A 16702-nucleotide genomic window follows, 5' to 3' on the forward strand; every position below is an offset into this window, starting at 1 on the left:
GGTGTTCTTGTAGGTCACACTCAGTCCTACCTTATAGCAATAGGGTCACTAAGATCAGCACTATGGCTCCAAAGTTGCTGCTAAATGGGTTGTAGGGATGGCTTACTTGCATATTTTAGAAATAGATTTTCCAGGACCTGTAGCACCAAAATTATTCCATATATAATTCCACCTAGTAAACTGTGCAATTTCTAACAATATAAATAAATCATTATATCTTGAAAGAGTATTTCCTCTGTGGTGCTGAAAAAAATATATTTTAAGTGAAGGAGAGAATGGAATCATTGGTGAATACAATATTTTCAACACAGTGTTTGAAAGAAGAACTGCAAAATGACATCAAGGAGTTACTGTTGTCCACAAAAATAACATTTTCCAGAGTGGGGGAGTTCAGCTGCTTGATCGTTAGTGTATCTTAATTTTACCTGAATCCTACCATGCAATCAGTCTGTGCTCCTAATGCCCTAGTTGAACTAGGGTAGATTTCAGCAAGGGAAAGGACTTTATGCATCCAATTGGCAGTAGCTGCCTCAGGACCAATGGGGAGAACAGGCTTTGGGCTGGAAAAATGTTCAGGTTCTAAATATCTGATATTGAGAGGTGAGTAAACATATGAGCAAGTGATGATGCAACTAAGGTGAGTTCTTCACCAAAGTGATTGTTATGGAGAGAATGAGACACATAGGATTGGAATGGAACAGTCAACAATGACTCTCAGGAACACTGAGGGCCCGGGAGTCATGGAAGAAAACAAGCTTCTCACAGGACATAGAGATGTGGTGAATCAAATAGAGAAGTCTGTGGGAAATGCACAGATAGCAGATGAGGTGGTGAGGTTCCATGGCAAGCTGGTAACTGCCTTGAGGAGCTGAGTAAGTAGAGATGAAGTAAGATAAGAAATGGCCTTTGTAAAACAGAGGGCTCCTCACCTTGGCATCCTAGAGTCACACACTTAGCCTCACTGCATGCAAAGAGAAATTCCTCTGGAGTCTATGAGTATTTTCAAAGACCTCTACAATTATGTCTTCTGGTTAAAAGATAATAGAAGGAAAACCATGTGTTTATCAGGGAGTAATGATAGTCCCTGGTATATCCGACATAATTTGGGTTATTGCCCTCTTACTTTTATCTAGATTGATAGAGCAGGAATCATAACATTAAATCATAAAAATAAAATAGAATGAATTTTTGTTTGTATTATCCTTAGTGTCAGTCTTGAGTTTAGTGTCATTGTGAACCAACACAAACTGTAAGTATTTTTTTTTTAATTTACGTGTCTGTCTTTTTAAAATCTTATATTTTCCCTGTGCTATGTAAAATACATGCTTAATAAATACTTGTTTTTATTAAATAATGACTTTATTATTTTCTTGTGAGGATAAACCTTTTAATGAGCTAATTTAATGAGAAAATATCCATACATTTCACTTTTTTGTTTTATTGTTTATGTTGGTTTACACTGAACATTTAAAAGCAGCCTTAGGCTAACTGTGGACATTGCCCCATTGTTTTATATTGTCTTGACTGGGAGTGAGTAACTCATTTTATAAAATGCCATTTACCCTCTGTTTCTTAGTTTCCTCAGGTGTAAAATGAGAACATTTGATGACATGATAGCTAAGTCATTTTCTAAACTATTTTCCATTCTGTGTGCACTGAGTTCATGTTACCCCTAATGCATACCTAATTCCTTCATTGCATAAATATTCTCCTCTTTCAGAATGGAATCATTTTATATTTATATATTCTTTATTCCTATACATTAGATATTTATAAGCTTGAAGATTCTGTGCCTTGTGCATGTTACTACAATATTTTCTTTTGTTCTCTGATGCACTAATTCCAGAGTGGCTATGCTCTTCTTTGCTTCTTTTCCATTTAGCACTTAGGTCCCTAATGATTAGTTTGAAGTGAATTTCTTCATCTGTCAGTGGCTTATTTAGGTCTCAGGACAGATAGTCCATTTGTACAATTTACTTCCCTCCCCCCCATTCCATTTGTACAATTTACTCCCTTACTGCAAAGACTGAAATGATACTCTTTGCATTTTCTGTTGATTTTCATGGAGGTTTGGCCCATTATGCCTGATGGACTTCTAAAATCACTCGCTGAGTCCTGTGGAATTACTTGTGTCTGTTTCTTGGAAATGTGAAAACTTATTTACCCAAGTGATGTGATCCTTTTCTTTGTGTTTTTGCTTTTTTCCTCCCAACACACAAAGCAACTTGTCTTTGCCACAGTAATTCTGTTTCTCATTTTTTATCTTCTGCTGAATTCTCAAGAAAGAAGTCTTGGTAGAATTGAGAAATAGTGCTTTATTTGTTTGTTTCTTGGCATTCTCCCCCCCCCCTTTTTTTTTTGCTTTCATTAGCACAGACCTTTGTTAGAATGAGTTTATATGCACGTTTGCTCTGAGAATGTTATTCAACAGTCATATCTATTCTCTGAGAGTACATAGAAATACAGAAGGACTGTTTTAAAATGCTGGAGCTGAGAAACTAGACGATAGTTGTGCACTCACTAGCTTATAGCACCCTTCACTGTAACTTGAAGTACTCCTTGAAAGATGGGCTTTTTGATTTGCATAGGGTCTCTTATAATCCCTAGAAAGAACAGAAGGGAGAATGGAAACAATTTAAAGAAGGCTTATAAAGTTAGTAAGAATTTGTTCTGGGTCTTTGATCCTTTCTTCTGCACCATGTCTATATATTTGATGTAAAATAGATCAGTTCAGTCGAATCCGTGGAATACCAGGTGATATTCTTAGACCATTTTTATTCTGTATTTTGTCCCTGTATTTTGTCTTATAGCTTTAATGATTATATTCTCTTTGTCATGAATAATATAATAACAGGGATCAAAAGCCAACTCAAATGATCTAGAAAAAAATATAAACCCAAAGAAGCAACTCATGGAAATCATCTACAAGAAGGTGAACTGGACTTTGAAAGAACTGCAACGTCACTAAGTTTCAATTCTGTGTCTTTTAAGAGCTTTTTGTTTTGCTTCGGTCTCCTTCATTTCCCTCTCCCTCTGCAGTCTGAATTTTTGCAGCTCTTTGTCTGTAGCCTATCAGGACTGCTTCAATATGCAGTGTTGCTCTCAAAGGCAAGAGGAAATTCTTTCTAGGTTCTGCTCAATTTTTATCCCCCTGCTAGACCAGGCTATGGATACCTGGGGTCTAGAATTCTCTGATGTACTAGCCTCAAGCATCCTACAGGCACCTCTGGAATCTTCCTCCTCAGGCACATCCTCCTGAGGATGCAGTAGGTGTGAGCTCATGCGGTGAGCTGCAGTGTCTCTGTGGGCCCTGCTGTTGGCTATGGGACAGAGGTTTTCAGGAAGTGAGATACCCTTGCGCTATGGACAAACCTCACTCTAGAAAGGGAAATGGCCGTGATCCAGGGCCACTGGCCAGTTCTCCCTCTGTCTCTATATTCTTGCAAGAAATTGTCAAAGTTCTGAAAATTCTGTATTCAAATCTGCTTTAACATAGGAGGCTTGGACATATTCTTTTAAACAATGTGTTAGCTTGATTTTATAACTTTTACATATTCGTACTCATAGTATATGAAGTTCCATTTGTATTTTTGCCCTGGATCCCACAAGTGTTACAGAAAAGCCATGCTACTGTGAATATATGCAAAATATTCCCCAATAACTAACTGACTTAGTCTTTCTGTCACATTTCAAATTCTCTAGGATAGAAATTAATTTTTCTAACTTGAGTGAGATGTTAGCTTGAATGTTACCTAGGAATGTCCAATTCATGTTGTTTAAAATTAAATCCGTGACTTTCTACTCCTAACATGTTACTTTTATATTTCATTTAGTGCATTTTTTATTGAAGTTAATTTGCATATAACCTTATATAAGTTCGGGTGAACATTATAGTTCAATATCTATGTCTACTACAAAGCGCTCACCACCAAAAGTCTAGTTATCATCTATCACAATACAATTGACCCTCTTAACCCATTTTGCTGACTCCCAACGATGCTTCCCTCTGGTAACCATCATCTGTTCTCTGTACGTATGAGTTTGTTTCTGTATTGTTTTTTGTTCATTTGTTTTGTTTTGTTTTAGATTCCACATATGAGTGACTTTGTTACAGGAATTTTATTCCCTTAGTGCCCGCAGTTCTTGGTTACACTGCTTCGAAGAATGAAGAGGTAGACCAGACAAAAAGTGGTGGGCAGCAAAGCAAAGTTTATTGACAGTAAAAAGCTCCTGGAGGGAGGGGACCAAAAGGGTTGCCGTTTTGGCATTCAAATCTAGGGGTTTTTATAAGCTCTTTTATGGAACTATCTTGAGCATCCTGCATGTGGGCCCCCTGTGGATTGGCTGCTAAGGGGTGCGAGTCGGGGCTTTGATCATGCACCCATCTACCTGTCGGGTTATTGTTCACGTGTTGATGGTCTTTTGGGCTGCCATCTGGAGACTGGCTGCCTCAACCTGTGATAGTGATCAATGTTTTATGGTTAATTGTTTTGTTTCAGGATGTTTTGCAAAAGGCACTTCTGTAGAGGCTGCTGGTAAGGATGCTATCGTGGTCTTGCCTCAGCTGTAAAACAGGACGCTAGTGTGGTTTTGTCTTAGCTGTCCCAGCTCCCTGTTTTCTTGTTGGGGACCCTGGCCCTGACTACCGAAGTGTCCAACTAACTCCTAATAACATCACACAGTATTTGTATTTGTCCGTCTGGCTTTTGTTTAGAATAATATCCACAAAGTCTGTTTGTGTTGTCACCAATGGCAAAATTTCATTCTTATTTATGGCTGAGTAGTATTCCACTATATATATCTCACATCTTTATTCTTTCATTTACTGATGGATGTTTAGGTTGCTTCCATATATTGGCTATTGTAAATGCTGCAATGAACAAAGAGGTGCATATATCTTTTTCAAATTACTCTTTTTGTTTTCTTCAGATCAATATCCAGATGTAGAATAGTGGGATCATATGGTAGACCTATCCTTAATTTTTAAAGAAATTCCATACTATTTTCCATTTGCTGCACCAATTTATATTCCCACCAACACTGTACAAGGGTTTCCTTTTCTTCATATCCTCACCAACATTTGTTATTTCTTATCTTTTTAAATAGTAGCCATCCTAACAGGTGCGAAGTGACATCTCATTGTTTTGGTTTGCATTTCTCCAATGATTAGTGATGTTGAACATTTTTTGATGTGACTGTTGGCCATTTTTATGTCTTATTTAGAACAATATCTCTTCCAGTCCTTTGCCCATTTTTTATTGAGGTTTTTTTATTGTTCAGTTGTGAAAGTTCTTTGTATTTTTTTGTATATTAACCACTTAACAGATACATGATTTGCAAATATCTTTTCTCATTCGGTAGGTTAATTTTGACATTGATTTCCTTTGCTGTATAGAAGCTTTTTAAATTAATGTAATCCCATTTGTTATTTTTGCTTTTGTCTTCCTGGCCATTGGAATCAGAGCCACAAGCATGTCACTGAGACTGATATCAAGGCAGTTATTGCCTATGCTTTCTTCTAGGTATTTTATGGTTTCAGGTCTCTGATTCAAATCTTTAATCCATTTCGAATAACTTTTTGTGTGTGGTGTAAAATAGTGGTCTAGTTTCATTCTTTTGCATTTGGCTGTCTAGTTTTCTCAGTACCAATTATTGAAGAAACTGTTCTTTCCCCAGGGTATGTTCTTGACTTCTTTGTCATAATTTAGTTGTCCATATACGCCTAAGTTTATTCTGGGCTATCAGTTAGGTTCCATTGATGTGAATGTCTGTTTTTATGCCAATACCATACTTTTTTGATTACTATATCTTTGTAGTATAGTTTGAAACCAGAGAGCCTGATACTTTCACCTTTGTTCAAATAACTTGGCTATTTGAGATCTTTTGTGGTTCCATACCAATTTTAGGATTATTTGTTCTAGTTTTGTAAAAAAATACCATTAGAATTTTTAAAAAAAGATTTTATTTATTTATTAGAGAGAGCACAAGAAGGGGGAGCAGCAGAGAGAGGGAGAAGGAGAAGCAGGCTCCCCACTGAGCAGGGAGCCGGATTGGGGACTTGATTCCAGGACCCTGGGATCATGACTTGAGCCGAAGGCAGATGCTTAACCCACTGAGCCACCCAGGCACCCCTGCCATTAGAATTTTGATAGGGATTGCATTGAATCTGCAGATTGCTTTGGACAGTTTAGACATTTTCACAATATTAATTTTTCTAATCCGTGAGCACAGAATATCTTTTCATTTTTTATGTCTTTAGTGTCTTTCATCAGTGTCTTATAGTTTACAGTGTGCAAGTCTTTCACCTATTTGGTTAAATTTATTCCCAGGTATTTTATTATTTTAGATGCAATTGTGAATGGGATTACTTGATAAATTTCTCTGATAGTTTGTTGTTAATGTATAGAAATGCCACAGATTTCTGCGTATCGACTTCGTGTCTTACAACTTTACTGACTTCATTTATTAGTTCTAAATTTTATTGCTGGAGACTTTAGGGTTTTCTATACACAGCATTATGTCATCTGCAAATAGCGACAGTTTTGCTTCTTCCTTTCCAATTTGGATGTCTTTTATGTCTTTTTCTTGACTTATTGCTGTAACTAGGACTTACAATACTATTTTGAGTAAAAGTGGTAAGAGTGGGCATCTTTGTCTTATTCCTGATCTTAGAGGAAACGCTTTCAGTGTTTTACCATTGAAAATGATATTAGTTGTGGGTTTGTCATATATGACCTTTACTATGTTGAGGTGTGTTTCCCCTCTACCTACTTTGTTGAAAGTTTTTATCATAAATTATGTTGAATTCTGCCGAACGTTTTTTCATCTGTTGAGATGGTCATATGATTTGTATCCTTCATTTTGTTCATGTGGTATATCATATTGATTTGTGGGTGTTGAGCCATACTAGCCTCCCTGAAATAAATTCCACTTGATCATGGTGTATGATTTTTTTAATGTATTGCTGATTTTGGTTTGCTAAGATTTTATCAAGGATTTTGTATTTACATTCATCAGGGATCTTGCTGGTAATTTTATTTTTTGTAGTATCCTTGTCTGGTTTTGGTATCAGGGTAATGCTGGCTTTGTAAAATGAGTTTATTAACATTCCCTACTCTTCAATTTTTTGGAGAAGTTTGAAAAAGAAAGGTATTAAATTTTCTTTGAATGGTAGAGTAAAACTGTCTGATCCTGGACTTTTGTTTGTTGGGATGCTTTTGATTAATGATTAATCTTCGTGATCAGAAAAGATGCTGGATATGATTTCAACCTTCTTGCATTTATTGATACTTGTTTTGTGGCCTAACATGTAATCTATCCTGGAGATTGTTCCATGTTCACTTGAACAGAATGTATCTTCTGCTGCTTTTGAAAAGAATGTTCTGTATATATCTATTAAGTCTATCTGTTCTAATATGTCATTTAAAGCCAATGTTTCCTTGTTGGCTTTCTGTCTAAATGGTCTATCCAATGGTGTAAGTAGAGTTAAAGTCCCTCCGCATTATTATATTGCTGTCAAGTTCTCCTTTAGGTCCATTAATATTTGCCTTATATATTTTGGTTCTCTTATTTGGATTTATATATATTAATATGTTACATCTTCTTGCTAGATTGACCCTTTAATGTGATGCCCTTTCTTTGTCTTTTATTACTGTATTTGTTTTAAAGTCCATTTTGTCTGATAGAACTATACTAGCTCTCTTTTTGTTTCCATTTGCACAGAATATCTTTTTCCATACCTTTACTCTCAGTCTGTGTGTGTCCTCACTTCTGAAGTGAGTCTCCTGTAGGCAGCATGTAGATGGATCTTGTTTCTTTTCCCATGTAGCCCTTCTACGTCTATTGATTAACGTAGTCCATTTCCATTTCAAGTGATTATTGATAGGTTTGTACTGATTGCCATTTTGTAAATTGTTTTTGGTTGTTCTTGTTATTCCTTTCTGTGTCTGTCTTCTCTTTCTCTTCCTTTGTTTTTTGATTGCTTTCTTTAATGTTATGTTTGGATTCTTTTTTCATTTTGTGTATTTACTGTAATTTTATGCTTTGTGGTTACCATGAGGTTTGCATATAACATCCTATGTATATAATGGTTGATTTTAAGTTGATAGAAATTTTATTTTGAACACATTCCAAAATTACATATTTTTTAATCCCTTCTCAATGTTTTAGATTTATGATGTCACATTATACATCTTTTCATTTTTTGTATCCCTTGACTAATTTATTGTAGTTTTAATTTTACTACTTCTGTCTTCTAACCTTCATACTTGCTTTATAAGCAATTGATATGCCCTCTTTACTATCTTTACCTATCATGGTGAGATTTTTACTTTTGTGTGTTTTTTTTAATCAATTATTGACATTTCTTTTCAGCTTAAAAAAGTCCCTTTATAATTTATTCTATGTGTGATTTAGTGGTGATGAATTCTTTTAGTTTTTCCGTATCTGGAAATCTGTGTCCCTTTCAATTCTAGATGATAACCTTGCAGTTTAGAGAATTTTTGAATGGGAGTTTTTTCCTTTCACCACCTTGAATATGTCCTGCCACTCTATTCTGATCTATAAGGTTTCCGCTGAAAAATCTGCTGATAGACTTGTGGGGTTTCCCTTGTACATAACAAGTTGTTTTTTTTTTTTTTACCTGCCTTTAAATCTCTTTATTTTTAACTTTTACCATTTAAATTATGTGTCTTGGCATGAATCTCTGTGGATTTATTTTATTTGGAATTTTCTTGACTTCTTGGACCTTCATCCCCTAGATTAGGGAAGTTTTTAGCCATTATTTCCTTAAATAAGTTTTCTGGCCCTTTCTACCTTTTCTTCTTTTGAGACCCCAATAATGTACATGTTGTTCTTACTTGATATTGTCCCAAAGGTATCTTCATTTTCTTTTTTTCCCTTTTTTTCTACTATGTCTGGGTGTTTTGTCTTACAACTCATTGATCTATTCTTCTGCTTCATCCAGTCTGCTGTTGAACCACTCTAGTGTATTTTTCAGTTCAGTTATTACATTCTTCAGCTCTGTGACTTCTGTTTCATAGTTTTGTACAGTTTCCATCTCTTTGTTGAAATTCTCACTGGGTTCATCCATTGTTCTCCCAAGTTTGGTGAGGATCTCTATGATCATTACTTGGAAACTTTTCGGGGCACCTGGGTGGCTCAGTCAGTTAAATCTCTGCCTTCAGCTCAGGTCATGATCCCAGGGTCCTGGGATTGAGCCCCACATCTGGCTCCCTGCTTGGTGGGGAGCCTGCCTCTCCCTCTTCCTCTGCTGCTCCCCCTTCTTGTGCTCTCTCTCTGTCAAATAAATAAATAGAATCTTAAAAAAAGGTGTATTGCTTACATCTGTTTTATTAAGGTCTTTTTCTGAGGTTTTATCTTCTTCTTTCATTGGAACATATTCCTCTGTCTCTTCCTTTTGTTTGATTCTCTGCATTTGTTTCTATGTATTAGCCAAATCAGCTATCTCTCCCACTCTTGAAAGAATGGCCTTCTATAGAAGATGTCCTATGGTGCTCAGAAGTGTTATTCCCCTGCCACCAGAACCTGGTAATTAATGGATATTCCCTCTGTGAACTGTATACAACCACCTGCTATGGTGGGGCTGTGGCTGTGATACGGCGGGGGGGGGGGGGGGGTGAGCTCTCATCTGTGTATATTCAGCACATTTTTATTGAGAACTGATTTTTGAGCCAGGCACTTTGATAGTCAGTGGGGACAAAATAATGGGAAAACTGTGCATCGTGCTTGTTTAGATATAGTGGAAGAAACTCATTCTGTGTTTGGATTGGGGGTACCATCACATACTTTATCAATCCCCAGATCTTAAATTTATTTATGATTTGGCATCTTTCACCTTAGCCTTAGCTGATCAGTTATCAATCATAGTTGATTTTATCTTGAATAGTTTTTCTATTTTGTCACCTTTTCCTTATCCCTGCTGTCATGATCTTAATTCCATCCCAGTTGCCTTCTCTTACCTAGACTTCTTACTTGAGCTTTTGTCTGTTTTTTTTTTTTTTCTGCCTTCAGGTTTGTTTTTCTCAAATAAGTATTTAAAACAACAATCTTTCACCTAACTTACTTACTTGATTATAATTCATCAATCCTTATGTGCTGACTCCTGTTTCCTTACTGCCCTCACTCACCCATCCCTTCCCAAGATAAATACTACCTCCTTATAGAATAGAGTTTAGTTTACCACAGGAGAAAAGGTCTTCCATGAACAGTTTCCTACTTACCTTCTTCCCAAAACTGTCCCGACTCGCAACTGGAATATGAAATTTCAGTAGCATCAATCTCTAGTTTTTGTTCCTTTTCCTGGAACACTTTTTCATCAAGTTAGACTTTTTCTAGTCTTACCTATCTCTTCTCCTATACACAGAGACACAAGTGTGGCTCAGTTACTTTTTTATGTGCTTTTGTTGCAAGCACTCATGCATAAGACTATAAGAGCATCTGCCCAAAGTACGCACACACACACGCACACTCCTGAATACATTCATTTCACGAGATTTTTTTTTTTTTAACTAAAACACAGATTTTATTTAGCAATCACCGGTTTTCCACCAATACCCTTTTTCTGTTCCAGGCTCCTATATTGCATTTACTTGCCACATCTCCTAAGTCTCTTCCAGTCTCTGACAGTTCCTCAACCTTTCCTTGTCTTTCATGATCTTGACACTTCTGAATAGAGAATTTTTGTAGAATGTCCCCCATTTTGGGTTTGTCTGTTTTCTCATTCTTAGACTGGGGTTAAATAGATTTTTGAGTAAATCTCCCAGGGGCCATGTGCCCTTCATAGCACATCCCATCAGGGTTATGTGATATTGACATGTCTAATTACTGGTGATGTTAACCTTGATCATTTGGTTAACATAATATCTGCCAGGCTTCTCCACTGTAAGTTTAGTATTTTTTCCCTTTGTAATTAATAAATATTTTTTAAATATTTTTTTATTATATTATGTTAGTCACCATACAGTACATCCCTGGTTTTTGATGTAAAGTTTGCTGATTCATTAGTTGCGTATAACACCCAGTGCACCATGCAATACGTGCCCTCTTTACTACCCTTCACCAGCCTATCCCATTTCCCCACCCCCCTCCCCTCCGAAGCCCTCAGTTTGTTTCTCGGAGTCCATATTTTAACTACTTAAGAGTAGCACTATTTTTATCAAAAAGCAGGTCATCAATAAATATGTTAACTGAACACACAAAAAAGTTTGATAACTTTGACCTATCAAAGTTTTCTTTCTTTCTTTCCCTCTCTTTCTTTCTTTCTTTCTTTCTTTCTTTCTTTCTTTCTTTCTTTCTTTCTTTCTTTCAGATTGACATCATTGTTCTTGTTCACCTCATAGCCCCTGTTGTAAACTTTTCTAGATGAAACATTTATATCTCGAAGATAAACCCTAAAGTCAATAGTGTTGCTTTGAATTCGGACAGAATAAAAAAGGTCAGAGATCTTCACTTAGAGTCTTATGGTTACGCTGAATGAATGTAAGCTATTCATTCCTGATATACAGTAATATAAAACTCTTCATCTTCAAATGTCTCTAGCCTGCAAATAGGGATTTTTATTTTAAGTATCTAAAGATGACCTATATTCTAAAGAAGTTTATACCATCGTAGGAATAAGGGATAGGATGGTGAAATAATTCTAGTTATGTAGATGATTACTGAGTAAAGTTCCAAATATACATACCCCCATGGTATATGCCTTGTTGTGGGAACCCAGCTCCACTAGGCAGACTGTAGGAATGATTATTGGCATGTTTAAGATCCAGAAGTCTTAGTTGTATCTTAAGTTTTATTTATATAAATTAAGTAAATAGCAACATGATTTATCCATTCAATTTGCCCATTTATTTATTTATTTTTTTAAAAGATTTTATTTATTTATTCAACAGAGATAGAGACAGCCAGCGAGAGAGGGAACACAAGCAGGGGGAGTGGGAGAGGAAGAAGCAGGGTCATAGCGGAAGAGCCTGATGTGGGGCTCCATCCCGTAATGCCGGGATCACGCCCTGAGCCGAAGGCAGATGCTTAACCGCTGTGCCACCCAGGCGCCCCCAATTTGTCCATTTAAATCACGTGGATAGACCCCAAATCCTGATATGTATTGTCATTTTCTTTCAGTTAAAATACTTTCTAATTCTCCCTTGTTGTTTTTTTTTTTTTTCTTCATTCAATGAGCTATTTAGAAGTGGGTTATTTAGTTTTCAAATCCTTGGATATTTTCCAGATAGGTTTCTGTTATTTCTAATTTAATTCTTTTGTGATAAGAGAACATACATTGTATGATTTGAATCATTATAATTTTATTGAGATTTATTTTATGGCGCAGGATATGGTCTATCAGTATATAGTGTGTTAGAAATACAAAAATAAATGTGATGGTAATTATCAAGCAATTCACTTTTTTTCACCTAATAGACATGTTTATAAATTATAATACAATGTTATAAATATAAAAAGGTATATGTGCATTATTCTATGGAAAATTACTGTTGTTTAGTCAAGGAACAAGTTATGATTCAGATAAGATTATCATTTTCTTGGCACTTACTCTAGGACAAGACACAGACAAGATATATTTATTGTAACTTTGGGACTTAGATGTTGTTTCTCTCATTGAGAAAAAAATTTAGAATTTGTGGAAACAGATCATAGGATCAGGATAATTTTAAGAGCTTGATAATGAGAAGGTGTCATTAAATCTGGGCCAATAGAATTAAAAATAGACATCTTCAAAGACTTAACCATCTATTTGAAGACTTCATCTTAATTAAAAATTCATGTAGATGAAAATTTTAATTAAATTTTATTGTATTCAATCAGACCGTGTCTCCTTGGACTTAGAACTCCTTTGTTGAATGCTGATACGCATAACCTAAATGAGAGGCAACTTGTCCAACCTGTGAAAGACTGCATTTGTGAAAGGTTGCATCTAAATCTGAAGTGCCTTCCAATTCACAGCAGCAGATGCCTGTATGCAACTGATAGCTCCCTAACCAGGAGTGTATAGACAAAGATCCAGCGTTCTCTGGATAATACTAATATCATTTTGTCTTTATTGAGCACTTATCTCTGAGGAACTAATGTGATTTACAAGAATTATCTCATTAGTTCATATAATATTCTTATGAAGCAAGTAGATGGCAGCTAATGTTGTCTTTGTTTTTTAACAGAATTCTCTAGGTACAGCCTGGGAAATTTGATTAGATAGCTGAGCTAGATTCCTAACATCCTAATCTAAGAGAAACTGTCTTTCAAACTGTGGTAGCATTATTAACATTCAAAAGACAATTTAGCAATCCTAAAGTTTTCAGAGTGTATACCAGCTAGAGGAGCAAGGCATACCTACAGGTGTTTTAATTGGGTGCATTTTTAAGAACCCAGATTTTACAGATTCTCTATTAAAACAAACAATTCTCTTATATAGCAGATTTCTTTAAAAAACCAAAGCATGGTATCTTTTGAATAGTCTTTGGCCTTATTGGTAAGATAAAATTTTAAAAAAAGAAAACTTATTATGGATTTCACAAATACATGTATGTTATATACATATCTCTGTCTTTGTCTCTGTCCATCTGTTTGTCTACCTACCTACCTAGAATAAAATGAAAATAATATGGCATAGATAAAAAAAAGTTGTTGACTTTCAGGAATGAATAGAATACTATAAGATAATTTTAAGGAAATGTTGATTATAAACATAGTTTCTTGTTACACTTTTAAATAAAATGCAAATGCCTTGCTGTGGCCTTCAAAGCTCTACATGGATTGCTCTGATTACCTATTCAGTGTCCACAAATAACGAACTATTTCATATTTGGCTTGTCCTCCAACTTCTAACTTTTCTGCCACATCCCCAGTTTTAGCTGATGATCTTGCATCTTATTTCACTAAGAAAATAGAAGCAATCAGTAGAGCATTTCCACAAGCTGTTGCTATCATATTTACAGACGTAACGTCATCTGTTCTCATATATTCTGGCTCCTTAGTTTTTTTGTTTTTTTGCTTTTTGTTTTTGTTTTTATTTTATTTTATTTTTTTATTTTTATTTTATTTATTTATTTTTAATAGTAATTTTTTATGTTATGTTAGTCACCATACAGTACACCCTTAGTTTTTGATGTAGTGTTCCATGATTCATTATGGCTCCTTAGTTTTAGTAGAGATGAACTGCCTGTGATATCGTCTAGGCTCTTCTCCCCCATGTTTCTTAAGTACTAGACCCTATCCTCTAGCCTATTCAACGCTAGGCCTCAGGAATGTTCCTCTCCTGATGCATCAAATTTTTCTACTGAATCAGTCAAGCTCCTATTTTTTCCAAAAAAAAAAAAAAGTATTCATGATGTTATTTATTTCTCTTCTTGCTTTTATAATAAAAATCTTCAAAAGACTTCACTGTACAACTGTTACAAATTCTTTTCTATCCTCCATTCTCCTTTTAGACCACGTCATGCAAGTTCATGTTGTTAAGGCAAGCAGTGACTTACATTTTATTAAATCCAGTGGTTGGTCCTCAGTCCTCTTCTATGCTGACCAATCAGTAGCATTGGACCCCACTGATAGTACCCTCCTCTTTATTCTTTTTTATTCTTTTCTTTTAATACTCTCCTCTTTAAAACAATTTATTCACTGGTTTTTCTTCCCTCGTTTTTCGCATACTTCACTGTTTGGCCTTGGTCTTCTTTGCAATTTCTGTTTTTGTTTTTGTTTTTGTTTTTTTTTTCAAATTACTTACTATCGGTGTGGAGGAATTGGCATTTCATTTTTTATTAATAATATTTTAAAATATATTGAAGCTGTTAACTGTTTTTAGCCTGTTAACAAACCAAACTTGGTTTGTTTTGACATTGTGGTTGCAGGTTCGTTTCAAATAAAGTTTCTTATGATCTAAGCTATTGGAAAAGCTCAGAGAAGACTGAGTCAGAACAGAAACAATATGGTCCTACCTAACTGTATATACTCACCACAGGGTTAAACTCACTGCTTGTCCTTCAATTTTTTTTTTTTTAACATAGTTCAGTTTAGAACTGTCATAGTGCAATTGGAAGGGGCCTCAGCTTGGATGCTATGTCAGCTGACAGAGTGATTCCCTGAGGGATTCAAGAACTGCTCAGTGCTCAAGAGAAGAGTTAAGATGGCAGAGGAGTAGGAGGACCTAAGCTTGCCACTTCCCTCGAACATGCTCGATAAATATCAAATCATTTTGAACACCCAAGAAGTCCATCTGAGGGCTGAGAGAGCAAAACTCACAACTAGAGGTAGAAAAATGGCCACATCATGGAAGGTAGGATTGCAGAGAGTTGATTTGGGGAAGAAAGGAGCAAGAGAGGGAAAGCAAAATAGTGAAAATGCATACAGGGGATTGCACACAAAAAAATCTCTTCCCCAAAACCATTGGCTGGCAAAAGAAGAAAGACTGACCACTGCAAATATTTATAAGCAGCAAAGCACAAAGTCTGAAGTTTCAGAGGTCCTCATCATTACCAGGGTCACGCAGGGCTGGCTTATAGGTGCTCTGGTGGGAAATGAGGTGGACACCCAGAAGCAGGCAGTGTGGTCTGAGGATTCCTTGGGTCGCATGTGGAGAAGCCGTTCCCCTGCTTGGGTGCATTTGGGAGTGGTGGCATGGCCCTTCCAGGGACAAAAGAACTGGTGGTACCAATGTGCTACCCTATTCACTAGTATAGGAATAGAGACACCAGCTGAGGGCAGCAAGCCTGAACTGCTGCATGTTCACAAGACCAATTTCTGGGACAAACTGGCACCAGCCACAGCACAGTGAGACCCTCCCCCAGAGGGTCAACATGGGTCTGATCTTTGCTGCATGGATCTCTAAAATTTGGAGTTTTGAAACCCAGCGGTGCACTTGAGAGAAAATATAGGAGTACTGTGCCACCTGGCAGGTGGACAGCTCATATGCAGACAGGGGTAAGGCAGGGATGTGGTGAAGCTGGAGACACAAGAGGGCTGTTTGTTTGCTCTTCTGTGAGGGCTTCCTATAGGGTGGTTGGTGTGAACTTCTCACTCCAGGGATGAGAGAGCAGGGTCACACCATTTCCCACCCCCCACCCATCAGCACTGATGGACCTCAATGAGCAAAACAGCGCCAGTGGAGGCTGGAGCCACTTACATCAAGCCCTACCCCCTCTCCCCTATAGGTGCATCTCCACTAGAGCGTGTCCACTTGAGAATCAGTGCAGTAGGCCCCACTTCCAGAAAACCAGCATGAAACCCTTGCTCACACCAAGTCTCCTGTCCGTTGAGTACTGCAAAGCTTCAGCTCTAGGGGAAATAGGAGCTGGCTTCCTTTTTTTTTTTTTTGGACCTCTCCTTAATATAGCCATTACTGTCAGGAGCAGGAATACAACAGGCTTTCCCACCAATCACACACAAAACCGTGACCCAGACAAAAATGACAAGATGGAATAATTTACCCCAGAAGAAAGAATAGGAAGAATTAATGGCCAGGGATTTAATCAATACAGATACAAGTAAGATGTCTGATCCAGAATTTAAAACAATAATCGTAATAATACTATCTGGGCTTGAGAAAAAGCATAGAAGACCCTAGAGAATCCCTTATTGAAAAGATAAGGGAACTAAAAACTATGCTCCCCCTCGTGCATTACGCATGTGCACACACAATCTGTTTCTCTCTCTCTCTCTCTCTCAAAAAAAAAAAAAA

The 16702-nt window shown here is 36.6% G+C and overlaps 1 pseudogene; it reads left to right on the forward strand.

Moving 5' to 3' along the window:
- Positions 1 to 707: 707 nt before the first annotated feature.
- Positions 708 to 16702, forward strand: part of LOC125281005 (furin-like) — a 102291-nt pseudogene continuing 86296 nt past the window's right edge.

This window comes from Ursus arctos, unplaced genomic scaffold, assembly GCF_023065955.2.
Source record: "Ursus arctos isolate Adak ecotype North America unplaced genomic scaffold, UrsArc2.0 scaffold_11, whole genome shotgun sequence".
Classification (NCBI taxonomy): Eukaryota; Metazoa; Chordata; class Mammalia; order Carnivora; family Ursidae; genus Ursus; species Ursus arctos.